Source organism: Trachemys scripta, chromosome 7 (assembly GCF_013100865.1).
Source record: "Trachemys scripta elegans isolate TJP31775 chromosome 7, CAS_Tse_1.0, whole genome shotgun sequence".
In the NCBI taxonomy this organism is placed as follows: Eukaryota; Metazoa; Chordata; order Testudines; family Emydidae; genus Trachemys; species Trachemys scripta.
The window spans coordinates 14,796,356-14,819,809 of record NC_048304.1 but is presented as its reverse complement, the minus strand read 5'-3'; the positions used below and the strand labels follow the sequence as shown (position 1 = coordinate 14,819,809).

Sequence of the window (23,454 nt, the reverse complement as noted above, 5' to 3'; positions counted from 1 at the left end):
TTAATACTGAAATGTTCTGGTAACTTTGTATGTTGCCTTCCAAAGTGATTTGAATAAAAGGAGGTTTCTCTGCGGTATACTGATAGAAAGAATCTTAAATGGCATAAGTCCCTTTGACTACTGTTGGTAGGATATTCTCTGATACACTCGTTCTGCTTCTTTGAAGGAATAATGCCGAGGACTAGTAACTGCTGATTCTGTAGGTGCCCATTTGATACATTAGTCTTTTTTGCTTAAATTTTAGGCCCATTCTGCATAAGTGGCTGGAACATGTAAAGGGTCATATTTAAAATAAATTTACACACTTGAAGTCAATTTAAACATCAGAAGTAGAAAAAGAAAATATCCAAGTCAAGATCAGAAGATTTGTTGTTTCGGTATGTGTTGTAATGAGGAACTGGTTCAGCATCAAACATACCAGAAGTATCTCTCTCTGAGTTAGGCAAGCATTAGGCTACTAATTCGTCAGACCTCTTGTACAGATGGGTGAACCTGGGTATAGAAAAGCTAAACAACATAGCCACGTTTACACATCAAGTCAGTGGCAAAGCCAGGAATACAGCCAGTTAATTGTGATCCTTTTTTGTGGGTTTGTAACAGATTTCTGGGCAACCCACAATATGCCATGTGGCACAGTCAAGAGATGCCATGCTTTGGGACTTCTGTCTCATGATTGGTTTCAGAGTTGTAGCCGTGTTAGTCTGTATCAGCAAAAACAACAAGGAGTACTTGTGGCACCTTAGAGACTAACAAATTTATTTGGGCATAAGCTTTCGTGGGCTAAGACCCATTTCATCAGATGCATAGGCAACTCCCATCTTTTCATGTACTATGTATATATATCTTCCTACTGTAGTTTCCACTCCATGCATCTGATGAAGTGGGTCTTAGCCCATGGAAGCTTATGCCCAAATAAATTTGTTAGTCTCTGAGGTGTCACAAGTACTCCTCGTTGTTTTTATCTCATGCAGTGGTTCTCAAACTTTTGTACTGGTGACCTCTTTCAAATAGCAAGCCTCTGAGTGCGACCCCCCCCCCAAATTAAAAACACTGTTTTATATATTTAACACCATTATAAATGGTGGATGCAAAGCGGGGTTTGGGGTGGAGCTGGACAGCTTGCGACCCCCCACCATGTAATAACCTTGGGACCCCCTGGGGGATCCTGACCCCCAGTTTGAGAATCCCTGATCTCATGACTATTTCTTCAGTCTTTAGTAGCTCCTGTATCTGTATCTAATACTTACTGTTTATTTCTGTAACTTTGAAACTGATTTAGACACTTTTTACATTTTAAATTCTTGTTCTCTGTTGCCGAAAACCTCATTAATATTTAATAGCAATTTTAAAATCTTTGCATGTGTGCAGAGGAACATCATAAAGCTACTTAAAGAGCAAAAAACATGATCAAAAGGAAGATAGTTGTACTATGTACCAACAAGCTTGTTTAGTTAAGTAATAAGACATATTGGCTCTGTTCCAAGACACACAGCACTGCATATTACAGTAACTCATCCAGACCCCCCAAGAATTAGTTGTGTATCTTCCCTACCCACAGCCTTGGCTATCTTTACTGTGTTTAAAATATTCTTTTTGATGAAAACCATATTTTGTTACTTAAAAACAGTTTTCACGTTTTTTTAAATTTCAACCAGTTTCCATTGCCAAAACAAAGCTTGTTCGCTCTTTTTAAAAATTACTATACCATGCCTACATTAACCATTACATATTATACTTGTATGGGTTAGGCACTGCTTTGGCTATCTGATCCACAGGGGCATCAATGGAGGTCCATGGGAGCAGAAGGGTCCAGTGGTCTGGATTATCTTGTGGCACTAAGACCTTAGTGCGTGGGAGATCATTGGATCATAGAAATGTAGTGTTGGAAGGGACCGTGAGAGATTATTGTGATGCTTAGCAAGGCGCCTCATCACCTTCAGATCACCTGTCCTTAGCATGAGGATATCTTGTTTACTCTTGCTGTTTGTCAGCTCCCTGACTACTCTTGCCTCTGGCAACAGAAGCACTCTTCTGCAGGCCTTGCTCTTTCTGTATAGTTTGAGAAATGGCACATGCAAACCTTGCATCCTCCAAGCGTTCCCTGTCCAGCCCCTTATCCGCTGAACATTCACAGAATTACCAGGCCTGTTGTTCTCTGAGGAACAATACACCACAGCTTATTCGTTATAGTGGAGAGCACAGTTCTTCTGGACACACAACACTTAAATACATTTGCAGTGAAAAATAAGAAAAAGTTTATTAAGATCTGAAATATGAGTTGTAATAAGAATACTGGAAACAAATGGTTACACGTAAAAAAAAAAATCATAACTAGGTTTCTAGAGACTAAACCTAATTACCAAGTTCTCCTCCTATCTAAAGAAGCTTATCACACCCAAAGTTCTCTCCAGTGTTTTCAACCAAGCCTGTTGAAATTGCTTTTTTTTTTTTTAAGGAAACTTGCTGTCCTTTTACTTCCTAGGTGAGGGATGTCAGAATCTCTGTCCTCTTTGGCCCCAAAATATACCAGCCCAGGTCTTTGTGCACCTCAAGTTAGGGTGTTTCCTCCCCCCGTCTCCATTTGCTCTTACCTCTTCCTGTTACTTTCCTCTCTTTGAATATTGCACAATCCTTCCTTAGCATTCGGTTCAGACATGTGAGTGGAGGCCCACCATGAACCATACAATACTTTAATTTATATGTAAACAGGCAGACAGGAAAACATTTCTTGCCTGGAAGAAAACCTGTTTTTCACTTTTGCTGGTGACCAGTCCCTAGACACCGACCTTAAGAATATAATTTTAAGTGTATATACGTGACTCCTTACACAGCATCCATACATGTGTTTCTCAGTGATGTTGATGACCAGAGTCACGAGCTTTTATCAGAGACTTTACATGATCCATTTTGGTAGAACAAGAATGTGAATGCCAGGGGATTCCTGTGACCCTTATGCACCCCTTCTGCCTGCTGACACTTGGCATCAAGAGGTCTCTGGGTCGCAGTTATCTAGTTCAGCCCCTTGCACAGATGCAGGACCAAATATTCCTAGATCATCCCGGACAGATGTTTTTGTCTCACCTATTGCTTAAAACCTCCAATGATGAAGATTCCACAGCCTCCCTTGGAAGCCTTTTTTAGTACTTAACTATCCTTATAGTTTGAAAGTTTTCCTTAATATCTAACCTAAATCTCCCTTGCTGCAGATTGAGCACATTACTATTTATCCTCCTTCAGTGGACGTGGGAACAATTGATCACCATTCTCTTTATGACCACCCTTAACGTATTTGAAGACTATTGTCATGTCCGGGCCCCGATCCCGTCTTCTTTACTCAAGACTAAACATGCCCAGTTTTTTAAATCTTTCCTTATAGGTCAGTGTGACAGTGCTGGGAGCCAACCGCTGAGCCAGCACTCTGCTCACTTAAACACCAATTGTTTCTCCAGAGAGTGGGCCTAATTAGTAGATTAGAATGGACTGGGCAAGGACTAATAAGCAACTTGGCCCATTAACATAAGAAGTATAAGAAGGCACAGGAAGGAAGTGCTGGGGGAGAGAGGCAGGCTAGCAGAGCCAGAACCAGGAAGACACTCTGGGTAGAGAGATCTCTTCCCTCTTCTCTCCTTGGCAGAGAACTGAACTGAAAATGAAACTGTAAATAATATGGTGTATGGATCAGTACGGTGGTGGGAACAGCAAATGTAAATGAAGTACACGGGGATGTTTAACAACTGAAGGTCTCTGAGTCTGTATAGATAGAGGAGAAGATGAGGTGGGACCTTGCCCTGTCACAGTCAAGTTTTCTAAACCTTTATAATTTTTGTTGCTCTCCTCTCGACTCTCTCCAGTTTGTCCACATCTTTCCTAAAGTACAGTGCCCAAAACTGGAAACAGTATTCCAACTCAGGTCTCACCAGTGCCGAGTCATGCGAGAGAATTACCTCCTGTGTCTTTCGTATGACATTCCTGTTAATACACCCCAGAATAATAACCTTTTTTTGCAACCGTGTCACATTATTGAGTGCAGTATTTAGCTGTGCTGGTCCCAGGATGTTGGACCAATTTCTGTTGGTGAGAGAAACAAGCTTTTGAGCTACACAGAGCTCTTCTTCAAGTCTGGGAAAGGTACTCCGAGATTCACAGCTAAATACAAGGTTGAACAGATAGTTTAGCATAAGTATTTAGCACATAATCTAAGCTACCATTCAAGGTGAAGTGGCCTGTTAAAACCCCTATAGTCATAGGACAGAAAAGGGGGCTTAGTAAGCTTCAGATTGTTGTAATAAACCATAAATCCAGTGTCTTAATAAAGACCATGATTTTTAGCATCCAGCAAAGTTATGAATTTAAGCTCCCAGGCTCGTCTTTTGAAAATGTTGTGCAGGTTCCTTTGAGGATGAAGACTGATAGGTCAGAAATAGAGTGATCACTTTTTGAAAAGTTTTCACCCACAAGAGCATAGTGATTGTCTGGTTTCACCCTCATAGTTTTTGGAACATTTAGTGCACTGGATGAGGGACACCACATATTTTGATAGGCATGTGTAGGATCTATTGACCTTTACAAGGTGTGTTGTGTGGGGTATAGATCATTGTATCAGTGGAGATATGTCTCCAGGTTTACATCTGTTGTCCTGGCAAGGTGACAACCAGGATATGCGGTTTTATTTCTGTATTGAAGCAGAGTTCTCTCCGGGTATTTTGGGGGCCCATTCCATGATGCGTTTTACTTCTCTGGTGGAGTGTCCTTGTTTAGTGAAGGCAGTTTTGAGTGTGTTACGGTCAATATCCTGGACTTTCTCCTCATAGCATATTCTGTGGCATTGGAGTGCCTGGCTGTTGATAATGAATTTCTGGATCTATGGAAGGTAAGTATAGTGATCCATGGGCTTTTGGATATAGTTGTCTGTAGGCTTCCATTCTTGAAGCCGATCATGGTGTCCAGTAAGTTGATGCTGGTGTGGGAGTGTTCTAGAAAGAATTTGATGGATGAGTGGTGGAAATCTATGAGGGAGTTTGTCATCTGTCCAGAAGATGAAAATATCATTGATGTATCTCTGGTATTTCATGGGTATCAAGGTGGCTCATGAAGAGGTTGATATGTTGGGGAGTCCTCCTAATACCATGGCTATTCCCATGGTTTGGACAAAGTGTTATTGAATGTAAAGTTGTTATGGGTAAGAATGAAATGAATGAGTTTGATGATGTGTTTGTGGTGCATATCTGAGAGTTCTCCATTGTCTTGTAGATATTTGAGGTGGGAAATGATGCCGCCATTGTGAGGGATGTGCCAAGGATGATGCTCTCAGTGTGGTTGTTGATGTTGCGGAGTTTTTGGAGGGAGTTGGTTTTGTCCTGAAGGAAGCTGGCACTTTTATGTGGTGAATGGATTTGAGGATGGTTTCTATGAGTTCTCATGTTCCTTCAGCAAGAGTGCCATAGCCAGATATTATGGGTCTGCCTGTATTTCCTTGTTTGTGTATCTTGGGAAGCATATGGAAGATTCTTGGGATGGGTTCATGGGGGATGAAGTTGTGGCGTTTCCTTTGAAGTTGTTTGAAAAAGGATTGGTTGTGATCCTTACATTCCTGGGTGAATTGTGGTATAAGGTCTTATTTGAGCTCTTTATAGTAAGAGGTATCAGAGAGCTGCCTGGCCTCGTTAACATAGTCATCACAGTTTCAAATTATGATGGCATCCCCTTTGTCTGCTGGTTTGATCCTATCTGGTGGCTGGATTTCAGGGACTGGATAGCTGCCCTCTCAGCAGTGGAGAGATTGTGGTGGATGTGCTGATTAAGGATTTCACAGTCACTTTTTTTCCCTGAAGCAAACATTTCTTTCAAGATCCGTGGGTTTTATACATGCCTGTCAGAACATGTGGTGTACCTCATCCAGTGCATTAAGTATCCCAATAACTATGTGGGTGAAACCAGACAATCACTATGAACTCACACACAAAAATGATAAAAGACAAAAACTCCATCACCTGGAGATGAATCCTTTTCACAAAATGATCCCTTTATATCTGATCTCTCAGTCTTCGGCCTCAAAAGAAACCTGCACAACACCTTCAACAGACAACCCTGGGAGCTTAAATTCATAACTTTGCTAGATGCTAAAAATCATGATCTTAATAAAGACACTGGATTTATGGCTTATTACAACAATCTGTAACCCTTTTTTTGTCCTATGACTGCAGAGGTGTCAACAGCCCACTTCACTTTGAATTGTCTCTTACAATATTTATTAATTACTTATTATAAACAATCTATTCCACCTTGTATTTATCTGTAACACTTTCCCAGACCTGAAGAAGAGCTCTGTCTAACTCAAAATCTTGCCTTTTTCACAACAGAAATTGGTCCAACAAAAGATATTACCTCACCCACCTTGTTTCTCACATTGCCTCATGTTCAATTTGGAATCCACTATAACCCCCAGATTCTTTTCAGCAGTACTGCCACCTAGCCAATTATTCCCCATTTTATAGTTGTGCATTTGATTTTTTTTTTCTTCCTAAGTGAAATACTTTGCACTTGAAATTCATAAAGACATCTTGTTGATTTCAGAACAATTCTCTTATTTGTCAAGGTCATTTTGAATTCTAATCCTGTCCTCCAAGGTGTTTGCCAACCCCTCCCAGCTTGGTGTCCCCTGCCATTTTTTTAAGCATACTCTCCACTCTATTATCCAAGTCCTTAATGAAAGTATTGACCCAGGACTGACCTCTGCGGGACCCCACTACTTGTGCCCTCCCACTTTAACAGTGAACCATTCATAGCTATACTTTGACTATGCTCTTTCAATGAGTTGTGCATCCAGCTTCTAGCAACCTCATCTAGACCACATCTCCCTAGTTTGCTTATCAGAATATCATGTGGGACTATGTCAAAAGCCTTACTGAAAATCAAGGTATGTTACGTCTACAACTTCCTCCCTATCCACTAAGTAATCTTGTCAAAGCAGGAAATTAGGTTGGTTTGCAATAAATTGTTCTCAACAAATCCATGTTGGCTATTACTTATTACCCTATTCTCCTCGAGGTGTTTACAAATTGATTGTTTAATAATTTGTTCCACTATCTTCCCAGGTATCCTAGTTAGGTGGACTGGTTTATAATTCCGCATATCTTCTCTGTTCCCCTTTTTAAAGATAGGTGTTACGTTTGCCTTTTTCCAGTCCTCTGAGACCTCAGCTGTCCTCTGTGAGTTCTCAAAGATCATTGCTAATAATTCCAAGATTGTTTTATCTAATTCCTTAAATCTGCCTCTAGTGGCAATCTACAATAACTATTATAGCCCGCAGCTTTTCTGTATCAAATATAATGAATTGCGCCTTCATTGCAGGGGGTGGAGACATGCTTTTGGGGTCTTGTCTTGCAAAGTATTTAGGTCCTGATACAGCAAAGTATGCTCTTAAGTGCTTTGCTAAATAGAGGTAGACTTGAGCACATGCTTAAATGCTTTACTTGTTTTGGGGCCTTAACATTACTGCTGTTGGTTGGGGCCCTTTAGTTTTAGTTCAGATTCTGTATATCCAATCAAATCAGCTCAAATTTTGAATGTCACATACTTGCAATGAGCTGCAGATGGTGGCAAAAAACTACTGGATAATAGTTTTTTCAAATTAATGAACGAGAAAAGAGTCCTGTTGATTTTTGAGCAGAAAAAGAGGGAGAATGAAATATTCAATGCATATTATAAGTCCAAATTTCTTTTATTTAAAATAAAATTTAAAAACAAAAACAGTGAGCTTCCATAAGTCTAATTGACTGAATTGGAATAATGCACGTGATAAGGTCTACATACTTGAAGCAAGCTAAAGTATTTATAATACAAACATTTTACTACACATCTGTCACCTCTCGTCTTTATTTTTAGGCCTATGCATTTTTGTCAGCATGTCATTGACTAAGATTGTGTTTATCAGTTTTAATTTCTTAACTATCTCTACAAGTGCCCTTAAACTTAAGTGAGTGCATTTGCAGTGGTTGCTCTGTGATGACTGTTTTACTCTGTAAATACATTATAAATTGTGTAGAAGGAATTTATGAATTAATCTATATTATCTGCCACAGGCTCATAAATATTGTACAGTCTCTTGCAACCTCTTCGAACTCAGTGATAGGAAACTTAAAATAAAAGGTTTTATGCTACTTCCACTGTATATCACAGTGTAAATGAGTGACTTTCACTTTTTGGCAGTAGTATTTTTGTTCATCTTTCAATGCTGCGCTTTCTGTGACATACAGAGCAAGATTGTTAAATATTCTGTACGGCAGAGCAAGAAATGTACCTCACTTTCCTTTTTGGGAAAGAAGGTATAGGGTTGAGTTTCATAACTATGAAGGCTATTTTTGTTTCAACTGGATCCTAGGAACGATACAAATTTTCCCTGAGGAGCTAATTATGTGGTGAGATTAATATGGTAACAGGTTGTAGCAGAAGCTCAAGATTTAGTAAATAGCTATTAAAATGTTGTAGATGTCAGTAAAGTGCAACCCTGAAAGCTTCCACTCATTTAGAAATAGTTCTAGGTTGTATGAGTGAAGTAGTGGGGGCTGGGAGAGTTGTATAGTAGTTTCACGATATCTGGAACTCCATATTTAAAAAATGTTTATACCTGCATGACAGATTTACAATTGCAGCATGAGTTGAAATTAATACATTAAGGATTCAGAGTCAGCCCTGAAAGCTAGTGGTGCAAAATCTATCTCCGACCTTCCTTTTTTTTTTTTTTTAAATTAAAAACCAGAATCAAAATAACATGCATAATTAAACAAAGCACTGCCTCAGCAATGTAAAGAAAAATCTTTACCAGGGTGAACCAGCTAGTATCTCCATTTAATTTTTTTTTTAAATGTACTGATCCTTGAGTCTATAGAAGCTCGGTAGAAGTAGTGATCATGGTTTAAGAACAATGACTTGGTGATTGAGCTGATTTGATAAATGAGGAAAAAATTGTGAAAATTCTTGCGAAAACAATTGAAAAAGAAATCAACTGTCTTTACTAGTGATTTTTGGGTGCCTCAGATTTCATTTAACTTGCTCAACTGATGTGCCTTTAAAGGGGTCTGATTTCTATCAATGCTGAGCACCAACCTTCTGAAAATCAGGCCTCTTTAAGGTGTCTCAAATTGGATACTCAAAATCATAGATAGTCTTTGAATATCATTGTGTTTGGTCTCTTTCCAGCAAAGCACTTAAGCATGTGCTTAATTTCAAGGGGGTGAGTAGTCCTTTTGAAGTCAGTGCTCTATTGAAGTCTTTCTGAGGGTCCCTGGAAACTCTACAATGATGCCAATGTGTATTGTAAAAAATACTAATAATTATAGTATAGATTACTTTTGAATTTACCAAACCATCTGTTTGTAAGAAGACTTGTTTAATTACACTAAATATAGAGCTGTGCCAAACTATCTAGAGAGAATATTTTGTTGCATTATTTTTGGCCTTTTCTTCCATTCATTAACTGTTCCCAAATAGATTTTGCTTTTTGTTAATTTTATTTGTAATTATTCAATGAATTCTTCATGAAAACATATTTCTGCCTATAGGTTGTTCATGTATTGTTTGTGATTCATTATTTTCTATTACCACTGGTTGATAGCTTGCCTTAGTCACATGGTATTGTTTCTGTTGCCTGTTCAGATGCGTGTAACTGTAATAAGCAGGTGAAGGTTGTGGTCAAGTCTCGGGGCCTTTGGGTTCACAAGCAGTTTGTGAAGTTAGAAGCAGCTGAGCAGACAGGATTAGGGAATTTTTAGGTAGTTTATTAGGCCTTGTTGGTGTCAACGGTAAATTGCTAGAAAAATTGGTCTATCATAATATTATAGGCTGTGTCCATATATAAAATCAAAGCTCTTTCATCACATTTTAATTGTATGTGCTTTTGGGGGTGTCCAAATCAGTGGAGCTTTTAGCTGCCTGGAATAAAGCCATACGATGTGGCCATGGACATTTGGTGCTATGGACCTGTACTGTCTAAGCATGTTGTTTGTTTGGCATTATGGGCCCATACTTTGAAGGCTGCTTCTAGATCCTTCTCTGCCTTGTTTAACTGTATTAAGTCCACACTAGAAGCCTGGTACTTTGGAAACACTGCTAGGGTGACAAGGTGTTCGGTTTTTTTTTACCAGAACATCCGCTCAAAAAGAGACCTTGGAGGCTCTGATCAGCACTGCTGACTGGGCTGTTAAAAGTCCAGTCAGTGATGCTGCAAAGCTAAGGCTGCTAGTCTGTACTTGTCCTGGCTCTGTGCTGCACCCCGGAAATGGCCAGCAGGTCCAGCTCCTAGGTGTGGCGGCCATGGGGCTCCGTGCGCTGCCCCACCCCAAGCACTGGCTCCGCACTCCCATTGGCTGGGAAATGTGGCCAGTGGGAGCTGCAGGGGCGGTGCCTGTGGGTGAGAGCAGGATGCAGAGCCGCCTGACATGCCTCCGCCTAGGAGCTGGACCTGCTGGCCGCTTCTGGGGCTCAGTGCGGAGTCAGGACAGGCAGGAAGCCTGCCTTAGCCCCCCCCCCCGCTGTGCTGCTGACTGGGAGCCACTGGAAGTAAGCTCGTGCCCCAGCCCTGAGCCCCCCCCAAACCTGGAGCCCCATCCTGCACCCCAAACCCCTCATCCCCATCACACTCCAGAGCCTGCACCCCCAGATAGAGCCCTCACCCCCTGCACCCTAACCCTCTCCCCAGCCCAGTGTGCCCTCCCACACCCTGAACCCGTCTGCCCCACCCCCCAGCCTAGACCCCCCCTCCTGCATCCCAAACCCCTCATCCTCGGCTCCACCCCAGAGCCCGCACCCCCAGCTGGAGCCCTCACCCAATTCCGTGCCCCAACCCCCTGCCCCATCCCAGAGTCTCCTCCTGCACCCTGAACTCCTCATTTCTGGCCCCACCCTGGAGCCTGCACCTCCAGTTAGAGCCCTCACCCCCCTCCTGCACCCAACCCCCCTGCCCTAGCCCTGTCAAAGTGAGTGAGGGTGGGGGAGAGTGAGCCACCGAGGAAAGGGGAATGTAGTGAGCGGGGGGCAGGGCCTTGGGGAGGGAAACATGGCCTCAGGGAAGGGGAGGGGCTAGGGTGTTCGGTTTTGTGCAGTTAGAAAGTTGGCAACCCTAAACACTGCCTGTATGTAGCAGTGAGGTATGGCATAGTGTTGGTGGTTATTGCTGTGGGTGGGATAGAATTATTCTGTTATGTGCCTCTATCAAGTGTGTTTATGGCTTTTACTGGTCTCTAGTCTTTTGTTACCTGTCACCATTCACTATAGTCATTATCACAAACCAATCAGTAATTACAGCATATGAGTATATGTGCAACCCCAGTTGGAAAGGGGGTTGTTAGGTCTCTGAAACTGTCTCTGGGCATGTCTGCACTTAATGGTAGATGGGCACTGCTGCAATCGATACAGTGAGTATCAATTTAGCGGCTCTGGTGAAGACACACTAAATCAATGGGAGAGCACTCTCCCATCGATTTGTGTATTCCACCTTCCCAAGAAGCATAAGGGAAGTTGACAGGAGACGCTCTCCCGTTCACACAGCACAGTGTAGCTACCGCGGTAAGTGGATCTGAATACGTCGACTTCAGTTAAGTTATTCACCGGGGCACTGTAGACCAGCCCTCTGTAAGGGCTCTGGGAAACAATACAATTTCAAGGTGCAAAGTTGTTGTTGTATATGTTCATCGCTTAGCAACCAGGGCTGGAATTGTGGTGGTGGTGGTGGTAGCTTTTTGATGTGCACCCCAGGAACTCAGTCTGAGACCACCAGTTTTTATACGGGTGCCACTGAATATCCCAGAGATAATGATAACTTTCAGTTATTTCTGACCTGGGCTGGAAGTAAACAGGTGACCTTGAAATGAAAGGCTCCATAGCCCACTAGCAATCACCTGAGCAAGTCAGGCCTTTGAGCCTTGCTTTAAATTGGTGACATTCTAGGTAGAACATAGGCAGTCAGCTTGTTTGTAGGTATCCAGTTTAGAAACTAGTTTGAACAGCTTGTCCTGCCAGTGATAAAAGCAGTGTGTGCAAGAAAGCAAATAATAGGCTTATTTATGGATCTCTACCCATCCCAAAGCTTGGCCCATTATGGATATCTCATAACAAATGAGACTGCAATGATTCAAAATGCTGTGCTGGCAAAATTAAGTTTTGGCTGTACTAATGTGGAAGCATTTTGCTTCCCTGTACGTTGAGGAATTTGCTTTCAGTTAATTGCGCTGGGCTATTTTATAGAATGTAATCTCTTTGGGAGCAATTTAGGAGCAACTGGTGATCTCTAGGATAAATCTCCTGGCAACACACAAGATACTATGTGCTGAGGTAATACTTTCTTACATATTGCAAATCTCTTATGGACTAGAACCATCACAGCGGGAGGAGTCAGTATCCAGGCAGAGATTTGGTCCCAAATGCAAGAATTTCCCCCCCTTTTGCTGTCTATAAAGCAACTGACCACTCAGGTCTGTGTGATGTGGTATCCAAGGTGTGTATGAGACTGGTCATACCATCTGCTTGGTGCCAGATGAAAAACTGGAGTGAAAGGATTATTCCTTTAAGGTGCTAGCTGTAGTAATTTAATTATTACTATTTTGCATTCAGCACCTGTCATCCAAGCATCTCAAAGCACTTTACAGATTTAGCCTCATAATAACCCTGGAGTTTCCTCCATTGTATGCATGAGGAAACTGAAGCACAGAAAGCTGAAGTGGCTTGCCTAGGGTCACCCAGAAAAGCCAGGAACAGAACTCCCAGCTCTGCCTGTGTTTTAAACACAAGACTCAGCTTCTTTTCTAATGCTATAACTCCCCTAAGTCTGTCTTTGTCAGATGATTCTAATATGACTCCTGTATCCAGACAGAAACACTGAATACACTGCTCAATAGTAATGCAACAAAAGTCAAAAGTGCAGAATATTGCTTAGAGAAACACAACTCAAATTCTTCTTGTCATTTGTGGTATTCAATTTCCTTTATTGATCATGTCCTCTTAGCAGCTTGAAAATGTCACTTTAGTCTCCTTTCTACTCCTGTCCTTTTTAACTATCTGATAAACATTGATTTTTTTTTTTCACCCACTCTTACGTTATGGAGTGCTAGTCACCACAGAATTGCCTTGTTTATCATCAGAACCATTGGTGGTGATATCTGTGATCTCAGATACTATAGTGATGAGCACCATAAAAATTGCACATGTTTCTCCTTCTGCTTGGATCTGCAAAAGCAGCAGTGGGAAAATATTATAGACTACTATAGAATCATGCATTAATGGTAGTGATTTGTGTTGTAATTCTTTTATGAATTAAAGTCAGAAAAATAGATACTGGGCAAAATTCTGATTTTCTGCATTGGTGTGAATAAAGTAAATTTCTATGGTGTCTCTAGTTTTGCAGTGGTGTTATTGGGAGTAGAACTGGTTCATTGTACTCATAAATGTCTGAAGGAAATTTTTCACCATATTAGGGGGAAAATATGGTGGGTCAAAATATATGACAACCTACTACAGCATGTCCATTTTAAGAGGTTAGGCAATGGGGTGGTGGCCAAATATTTTATACATAAACCAATAACACAAAATGCACCCTGAATAATGATATGATGCACCAATTAAGACAATAAGGAACAAAAGATTGCCTCTTAATACCGGTAAGCAATAGGTATGGGCTTCCTCGGTTGCTCTAGTCATGTGCTTCTGCTGGCACATTTTGCTTTCTTACTGCTGTAGTTTTTATCCATCTCAACAGCTCTACAAAGAATGAGCTATATGATGATGCACCCATGATGAATGGTTAGAGAACATTGTGTACATCTGTCACACTTTAGCTTTCCCTGACAACTTATATGTTTGTGTCTATTTCTTGTGCTCTCTGTAGGATCTTTCCTTAGTCCCTCATACCTCAGAAAGTATCAATAATAATCTGACATTTCTTAGCTACAAGGCATTTTATTCTATGTAGGAAATACATCAGGGTGTGCTGTGTAGGAGCCAAATTGTGGCAGTTAGGGGAGTGGTGTGCAGAGCTGCTTGGGAGAACTCTGTGGGATTGTGCCTCGGGGGGGACAATTCCTCCCTGAGCAGCCATGTACATGTTCTGTAGGATGGAGTCGGTCTCATTCCCCACCCCGCTCCTCCAATGCATCTGGCATCTCTGGGCCAATGTAGCGGCTAGGAGGGTAGGACCAAGACCTAGTTGTCTCCTTGCCCTTTTAGGGAGCCATGCACACCTTGGAAAAACCCAAGGGAGCAGTCACTGCCCTCTCCCTAGTACGTGGATGACAAATCCTTGTATGGCCTGCATATGGGAAGAGGCATGCTGTCCCCCTCCGAATACTCCCTCTTCTGTGCATATCTATGTAAGACTCTTCGGCCATGTTTACACTTAGCCTGGGATTGAAGCTATTGCGATCGATGTAGCAGGGGTCGATTTAGCGGGTCTAGTGAAGACCCACTAAATCAACAGCAGAGCGCTCTCCGGTCGACTCCGGTACTTCACTGGAATGAGAAGATTAAAGTAAATCAATGGGAAAGCATCTTCCGTCGATGGAGCACAGTGTAAGACACCGCAGTAAGTCAACCTAAACTACGTCGACTCCAGCTATGTTATTCACGTAGCTGGAGTAGCAAAACTTAGGTCGACTTACCTCAGTAATGTAGGCAAGGCCTTCATTTAAACACATGGCTACATGGCAATCTATAGGTAAAACAGGTGTTATCAACACACAGTCACTAAAGACAGTATTTTCCCCCAAGTACATTATGGTGGTGTATGTTCTTCCTGCTTAAAATTTTATTTATCTGCGCAATAGTTAATTGTCGGAATGTGATATGGAAGGGGATTTTCTTATAGAAAAGACATACTAAGGAAGAAGCTGCATATTTCAGTTCCAGATCCAGCTTCCTTCAAAGTCAGTGGATGTCTGGATCTGCGAATTTAAATTGGCCCATTAGAGAGAGAGAATGATAATTTGCAAACTTTGGTTCCATTTAAATTTCCAATGCTTTTGGAAACACTGGGGGTGTTTCACTCTAGGTATCTTGCTCAAGCCCATCCCTATGTTATGATCTATCAGATATGGCTGTTTGTTATTTATAATTTAAGTACCAACAACATGTTCAATGCTGTTCAAGACCCAACTGAAGGCAGCGTCTGCCCTGAGGAGTTTACAATCAGACAGGGAGAAGAAGGACAAGACTCGCTGGGAGACTAGAACTGGTATTAACTTAATACTGCTTAGACTGTAAATCCTTTGGGGCAAGGACAGTCTTTTTGTTCCGTGTTTGTACTCTGCCTAGCATAAGGGAGTCCAGGTCTGTGACTGGGGCTCCCAGGTGCTACTGAAATACAAATAGGTAACAATAATACATTTACATTTGTAATGCTGATTTTTTTTGTTTTAAATATCTGAGATGTGGTCCAGTTCCATCCAAATAAATGGAAATCAAGAAGGAAAGTTAAAGCAAGAGGAGGAGTTCTTGATCTAAATGAGATAATGTCAGACATTTCCTCCTTATGTACATCACAGTAACCGACTGAGCTTCATTCCCTCTTCATCAGTGTCTCCTATTGCTTGCTATCCTCCCATGTTTCTCTGTCAGGTGATTTACATGACAGCAGTTCTTGAAGCTGTTGGATTTCATTTCCTTCTGCCAAGAAGTATAAGCTTCTGGGTTTGGCATGTCTCCAGTCAAATATCTGCCTCTTCCCAGCTGACTCATTGCTCTGCAATGTTGGTTAGGTGAATGTCCAATTTCCAATGCTTTTTGCATGGAGTGCAGAGTGGATCTTTAAGTAGTGCCTTCCTCGGTGTGGTACATTAACTGTGATGTATGACAATACTATAATGCTTCTCCTAATAAGGAGAATGAAAATTCCTTTGTGCATTAAACAAGAAGAGTGCAAACGGCAATTTTGTACCTAGTGGATGGATAGTCCAGATACAGTCAACAAGGTGGCTTTTGCCAGGACTTAAGAGTCTTCCTTCACGAGGCCTTATCTGTTTGTCTGTGCAAATGAAATATGCCATGCAGTTGAGAAATTTGCATTAGGACTCTCATCAAAATGGGAACTAAGGCACATTTATCCATCTCTCTCCCCACCTCCCTCCTTCATCTGACTAAATAAATCCTCTGGCTGTTTGCAAAAAACTTGAATTTTGCTTCCAGCAAAGCTGTTTGCTGAGAAATAATAATTGCTCATGGGAAAGCTGATGCCACCATGCAATTTGCCGTCCTCATCCATTAAAACAACATGAAAACAACAGCCACGAGATACTTTTTTTCATGTAATGCAAATCTTTGTGTCCTCCTTCGGTTTCTAAAATCTTTCTGCTCATTCCACTGACTGTTAAAAGGGTACTAGTTTTCCAACACCTCCTTCAACTCAAAAGCGTTGGTAGCCACTTGACTCACAGAATCATAGAAGATTAGGGTTGGAAGAGACCTCAGGACTCCAAACCTACAGGTAAAACCCATTGCAGTTCTTCTTTTCAACTTTAAATAAATGCTTTAGGTAGTGAATGTTTCCTAAGCTGTCCATGAAGAAGGGAAACCTTGGAGTTCATTTTCAAACATCATGTAAACTTCTACTTTCCAAATTCTTATTGGCTTTAATTGAATCACAGGCATTATCCAGACTCTCTAAGCCAAGACAGGGCCATCAGTACCAGGTGCTGAGGGTGCAGAATACTTGGGAATAAGTGGTAGAGGATGAGAAGGAGATTAGATAGATGTAGATCTATGTTCAGTTTCTAAGACCTTGTCTGTGCTTAGAATTCTTAGAAACTTTCCCACCATTACAAACAGCCTAGAGCAGGGGTAGGCAACCTATGGCACACGTGCCGAAGGCGGCACACAAGCTGATTTTCTGTGGCACTCACATTGCTCGGGTCCTGGCCACCGGTCCGGGGGGCTCTGCATTTTAATTTAATTTTAAATGAAGCTTCTTAAACATTTTAAAATCCTTATGTACTTTACATACAACAATAATTTAGTTATATATTATAGACTTATAGAAAGAGACCTTCTAAAAACGTTAAAATGTATTACTGACACGCAAAACCTTACATTAGAGTGAAGAAATGACGACTCGGCACACCACTTCTGAAAGGTTGCCAACCCCTGGCCTAGAGGATCAAAAGAAGCCCATCACAATCCACTGAAAGTTTACCCTTTGGGATTAGTGTATGTAACATGTACTGATGTCAGTCAGTACTGCTGCAAAGAAATGTAGGTCCATGGACGTTAATCTATTTATCTATCTATAAATGAAATGACTGGTAGATCCCAAAGGTGCAAAAAGGAAGTTCTAGGGTATCTGGCCAATCTTAAATGTGTCTTTTTTTTAAATCACAAACAATCTGATATTTGATAAAAAGGTTCCTAAATTTTCTAGCTAACTAAATGTATTACAGGAGCTTACATTAATGACCCCAAACCCTGCAGCTTACAATACTATTATTCTATAACTATTCATGTTTTTGGACATTTTCTTAGGCTGCTGTAGTATGTTCTTATAAAAGAAGTTACCAGAGTAATCTTGAAAGCACAGCACTCTTTTGTAATAAGCATTTTAGCCCTGCTTTTTCAATCATAATTTTCCTGGCTTCTATTGAAGTAGTTCTTAGAGGGAAAATGTAGCAAAATGTAGTCCAAAATGAGCATAAACAGGCTCCTCTTTTTGCACGTTCGCTGCCAGGAGCTGCCTGTTTACCTGTGTAAGCAGGGCTGAATGAGCTCTCCTCTGACATCTAGTGATGAGCTGGGGAAGAGAACTTCAGGAACTGACCTTGTTTGCATGGGCACACCCACCCTGCCTTGGTACTCAGTATGATGGGGCTGCTTTGTCCAAATGATCGCTTTTGGCTTGTGTTGGATCCCAAGTCACTTTGTTATTGGGGCAGGGGTAATAACGGGTGGTTGTTCTTGTTGTGTGAACCAAGGGCAGCAGAACTGTGCTTGGCATACCCTGATTGAGGTATACTCACCCTCAACAATATTGCACTCCCTAGGCAGGGGACGTGGGTGCCAAAGCCCAATGGAATGGAGGAGAGAGTGGAGACCCTGCCCAGACACCATTTACCCTTCTTCTCTCTACTGCATAATAATAGAGCTGATTAAGACTCAAATGAGAGTCTTGTTACAGACTTGAAATCACTGAAAACCAGATCTAAGCATTAGACCTGCTTTGGGACAGTGTCTCTGATGCAAGAGACTGCCCAGTCTGCACTAGGAGTGAGGCTCCCTCACTAACAGCTGAAATCACTGAGAGCCATGTTAAGTGGTGGGACCTCAGGACATCTCAGAGGGTGCTGAACGGAGAGGCAATGCCAGAGCAAGCACCAGGACTGTGGAGCAAGAAAGGTGCCTCCCCTCCCCACCCCTGGGTGGGCGGTGAACTCTGCAGGTGCACCTCTGACTTCTGGGTCTTCGCTGACCAAGGACAACAACTGTGAGTGGGGTGTGGTGAAGGGAGGGGCATGTTAGAGGAACGTTTGGTTTCTGGACTTAAAGTGTTGCTGGACTTAAGAAAATGAGGCAAACAGACACTCCCCAAAATATTCTGGGGTGGGTATTTTGCTCATGGTTTTATGCTTATGAGTCCTGCTAGTGGCATTTTCACAAGTTAATGCTGGATTACTTTCCCCCTTTTATTAGACGTTTGTTTTCCACACTGAGACTCTGTGCTTGCAAGAGGGGAAGTATTACCTCTAGAGGCTCTGAAAGGGTGGTGTGTAATTGTCCCAGGTTACTGAGTGGGGACTTGAGCCAGTTTTGTGTTGCGTTCTTGAGAAGGAACCCCTAGATATTGAACCCGGCCCTTGTTACTGCCGACTTCCAACTGGAAGAAGGCGAAGGCTGGAAGTTCAAGATTTAAAAACAAGGGCATATTTAATGAATATGATAAACTACATTGGAAGAGGATAAATGGGATGTTTTTCATGGTCTTGCATGACCTTGTCACCCTGAACTAAAGCAAAAAGATACTAAAAATGTAGTAAATTGTATATTGAGTTGTGTGAGAGAAGTGTTGTACCTTGGACTCCAGCCACAGATTTCTGACTCATTGAGTTTATAATTTGAGACAAAGACTAAAAGAGATGTGTTTATTTTAAAAAGTGTTTTCTTTTTTTAATACAACCATAAATTAAAAACACTATTACCTCCTTAAATGGCACTTTAACATGTAATAATTACAATATAAATTCTTTTGGCAAAAATGCTTTGGATTTGCATGAAATATTAAGGATGGAGATATTATTGATATGCTGGGTTTTTGGGAATGCTGAGTGAATTATAGTGCTGGTGAAAGATACCAGACAGCCAACCTTGAAGATTTAAGGTCTTTGTGTATTTATAGAACAAATATATCAAGGCAAAGGAGAAGCAAGCTTGTCCCATCAACGTCCTTAATTGTATCCTGGGGGGAACCACCTCTACCAGTGTAAGCATAGGTTAATCTCTCTGCTCACTCATTATTTAATGCTTCTGCTGAGACACCGAGGCAGATAGCTAGAGTGCTAATTAGTGCCAACTGGTGGTGGTGGTTTTGTGGGGTAGACAGCTAGGAAATAGACTGAGTTCACCAACTCATTTCACAGGGGACAAGGAACACATGGCTACAATTTTCAGTAACTACTTACCTGAGTCAGACGTGAAACAATGGCATAGCCATTCATACCTGTTGTATATCCAATTAACCATCACTTAGATCATCTCATCCCTGCTTGCCTCTCACTGACTCCTGGCTGGTTTCCCATGATCAGCAGGATCTCCATTTTAAGTGGGAGAAACAATCACAAAAATGGACAGAAACGGACAATGACGTTGGAATGTTTGCACGCTACTTGACTTGAAGGAAAATTGAGTCCATAGAAGAACTGCCTTAGTAGCAAAAGAGCTATTCAGGTATCAAATAGATATTACTGCCTTATCCAAGACTGGACTACAGGACAGTGGTGTGCTTAGAGCAAAAGAATATGCTGTCTACTGGTCAGGCTACAAAGCAGATGAAAACATCAGCCTACACGAGGTAGGTCTCACAATAGTAAACTCCATTGCTAAAAAACTACCACAGCAACCTGTGTCAATATCCGAGCACCTAATGACATTGTTGTGGGACAGTAATAGTCGCAACTTTCTGATAATAAAAAGCGCCTGTGCCCCAACGCTCTCACTCCTTAAAGGCCCCTCTTCTGAACAACCAGTACAACCATGTTTCCTTAAACATCCAAGACTCTAATCTGTAATCCATGACTCAAGGTCCCTCAGCCTTCATGGAAATAGATGATCTCTTTGCAGCCTCAGTAACTACTTGGAAGAGCCTTTTTGTATCCACATTATGATACATTACTTAATGTTCTCGGTATAATGAATCCAGTTTAATTCCCACTTTGATTAGAATGCTTCTCAAAGTATAGGCCTGGGACTTTACAGGGTGGAAACTGTTGTATGCTGCCCAAGCCTTGGAAAAGCAATTTTCTGTGACTTCCTAGCTTTGTTGTGGTCTCTTCTCTGGTGTAGAAGCCAAGACATAGTTGTAAGAGAATGAAGTCCTTGAAGAAACTATAGTACCCTCCACCCTCTCACTTCACTCCTGCTCATATACTCAGATAGTTCAGCTTTGTTCTTATAGGACAATCAGTTCTATTTATCTCAGTTGCCTTACCACAAACAATCTGATCTCTGATCAGTCAAATTCAACTGTAAACCTTCTATTTTTTTTTTTCAAATCTGTATTAATTTCCAATCATGAGTCTGATGCAAAAATTCCTTTTGGCTGCTTCTTTCTTAAATATTCTTTGTGTGCACTTCTGCTATGAATTTGAGACATATAAGCCTTGGACCTCCATTTTGACTTTCAACCTTTGCTTAGTCTATGCTTATTCCAGAAGCTCTAACAAAGTGATCGCATCTTCCCCTATGATGATAGACATGGGAAATTCTTAAAAAAAAAAAAAGCTAGTGACCTTCAGTTAACTTACTTCTGTTAAATGCGTCCTTTAAAATGCTTCATGTGTTCCAGTATTTTCTTTGTTTCAGAAGCAGAAAGGTGGTACTACTGGGTGTGTGTTTCTGCACTACCAAGCAATTAAACTATCCAGCCTAGGAACTAAGCTGTGGGACAAGATGTGCACTGTGCTATACATGTTTATTATGCACATATATTTTTAACTCAAGGCCATTAACATTTCTAAAAGAAGGAAATGCAGCTATTCAAAACAGCAGAAGCATGGTAAATGGGTGAATGTTTAGTGTGAGAATAAGAGAGCTTACAATGGCAACAAACTGTAACGGATGGAATTAGTGCGTTCTTATCAACTGAATTGCTTTCTTTATGTCGATTGCAAGAGATACACAATGTACAATGCACACTTGGGCTGCAGATCTAGAATGCAAAAAACTCTATGTAATATTGTGCGCCATTAACTTGAAAGAAGAAAAGCTTCAGTAAAGCATTGCCTTTTGTTAATTAAGCAGCTTCGTGCCCTAGGAATGGTGAATCATTAAGTGCTGATATTTCCCCAAGGACATAGAACTGCCTGTGATCTCTGGGGATGCTGGAGATAAAAGGCTGTTTATGTTCCTGGGTTAGATTATCCAATTCTTTCAAGTTGAAAAATATCGCAAATAGGATCAGATGAAGTCAATAAGTGCAAAATGGTGCAAGTACAGACCTGGACTGTCGTCAGTGAAATTTGCACATGGGCTTGCACTCCATCTCCCAGTCTACTATTCTAATGATGTCCAAATACTGCTAATGTTCCAGACTGTTTCTGTGACTCCCAAGCTCCTTATATACATATATATAAATGGCCAAAAAAAACCCCCAAAATTTAATTAACCCAAACTTAAAGTTGCCCAGAGATACTTTGTGCCCTTCCAGAACATCAAGTGCAGCAAAACTCAAACTTCTGAAAACCACGCAACCTTAACTCTGCCTTATTTGAGTGATGCCTCAATATACCCATAACATGCACATTCCCACTCTGCCTTTTCAATGTAATAGACAATCACTACATGCACTTGCCGTATGCTCAAACACAGAGCTTACTCCCCTGACAGAATACCTCACTGTAAAATTTAACAGCCACTTCATATTGTTTTACAACCTCTTCACACTTGCGCACCAGGATACCACCTAAACCTATACTTCCTCCTGCCCATCATTAAATCCACAGACTACTCTCATAACCCACCTCACTACTGACTGTCCAAGGGAAGATCCCACCCCCACCCCCCAGTGCCTCGCTACTGACACAACCTACACAATTCTGAATTGAAATCCTACAGACTGAAACCTCAAGGTACACATGCTCCTCTTTCCTGGGACAACAAGTGTGACGGGACTCATGCCCAGATCTCCTCATATTGCAACCTCAGCTCTTCCAAGTTGCTCCAGTTTATTTCTCCATCATTCAGTACAACTATATCTAACACAGTGAATGCTGATGGAGTACATGCAGATAATTCCCAGTGGCTATTGCCAGCTCGGGAGGGGTGGGTTGTTAAGGTTGCATGGGCATTGATCTTAACTCTATTTTTCTAGGTTTGCCTTGGTTTTCAGAAGTTTGAGTTTTTTGCTGAACTTGTTCTGGAAGGGCAGGAGCTATCACCAGGCAACTTTAACTCTGAGTTAATGGAGGTTTATTTTGTCATTTTAATTTCCTAGTTTTTTTAAAAACAGAAACATAAATATTTGTTGTAGGAGGCAGCGGTCATTTACACAGTTGGAGCTCTCACTTGGGTTTGCAGCTGATGTGCTATTGTGGCTAGATAATAATCAAAACATTTAGCTTTTAATTTTTCATTAGCTGTCTCTCTCCACACCCTGTGTTCTTGCTCTGTGGCATCAGAGGATTGGAGCACCTCCCAAAACACGGCCTCCTTGCTCCTCCTGGGTTGCTTCCTTATCTGGAGGAGGCTCTCTGCTGGTGTATTGGAGTTCTCCTCAAGGGCACATCTGCAGAAGCACAAGAAACAATAAACAGAGGCATGACTGTTAGTGCACTCACAGCATTGAATCATAATAGTAAAATACACCTCTTTCTCACTGTCCCTTGGCAAGAACACAGCTCAGCAAATGCCCTAAACATGGTGAGATCAGCCTGTGGGGTGGGAATATTCAAGATGGGGCAAAGGGTCTAGGTGTTTTTTTTTTTTTTTTTTTTTAAGGAGATCAGTGCAAGCGACGAGGGACAATATTGTAAATTCTGTCACCATTTTCCACAGGCGAGGGTCATTGAAGCTGATTGCTGATCAGTGTGGGAAAGTTTCCTATAGCAGGGGAAGGAACAAAGCAGCTCTGCCAAGGAACCTTCGGCAGAGGATTGGTGAGTACCTCCAGGGAAGAAACCTAGTGATCTCTCTGGAGGATTCTCATGAATCTTGGTGTGTGTTAACGCACTGTTGTTCCCCCAGACTGCTTAGCTGCACAGGGGAATGTGAAACAGG

At 41.5% G+C, this 23,454-nt stretch overlaps 1 long non-coding RNA gene across 2 annotated transcripts in view; it reads left to right on the top strand.

The window, feature by feature from the left end:
* LOC117880496 overlaps positions 1 to 23,454 on the top strand; it is an 80,412-nt gene that overhangs the window by 28,715 nt on the left and 28,243 nt on the right. The window contains exon 3 of one of the 2 annotated variants that reach the window (XR_004646543.1): positions 23,233 to 23,339. The exons of the other annotated variant lie outside the window; for it this stretch is intronic. This is a non-coding gene — a long non-coding RNA (uncharacterized LOC117880496). Of the gene's footprint in view, positions 1 to 23,232; positions 23,340 to 23,454 lie in introns of those variants that run through there. 2 annotated transcript variants of the gene reach the window in all.